Consider the following 454-nt stretch of genomic DNA (forward strand, 5'->3'; position numbering starts at 1 on the left):
ACAAAGCGGCTACATGAACAGGTTTTCTAACATAAAATATGAATTCAAAGATCGCTTTTGCTCATCCCTCTGATCCAGCTATATCCCCTGACGCTTGAATTTATCGAGCACCGAAAGAAGTGATCGACCATGAATGCGAAGTTAAGCTATAAATCCTAATCCCCGCTCACTTCTCCTCCAGATCATTCCCAATCAGCTCCTAGCTTTCCCTCTTCTTTTCCAAATGTCTTGTCTTCCACCAGCTTCCACCCTCCTTTTCCCATTCCCTTCCTCCTCCCCTTTCTCCTCCCGCCTGCCAAGTCCCTACACCGCCCCCCCCCTCCCCCACAAAACTCCGTTCCTCTGCAGTTTCATCTCATCACCTACACACACCTGTTTTACATTGCATATCTTTCCCAGGCATGAACCTGTCCAGCTGTGATCGCAACGAATACGAGAGTTTGGAGGTCATAGG

Source organism: Apostichopus japonicus, chromosome 10 (assembly GCF_037975245.1).
Source record: "Apostichopus japonicus isolate 1M-3 chromosome 10, ASM3797524v1, whole genome shotgun sequence".
Taxonomy (NCBI): domain Eukaryota; kingdom Metazoa; phylum Echinodermata; class Holothuroidea; order Aspidochirotida; family Stichopodidae; genus Apostichopus; species Apostichopus japonicus.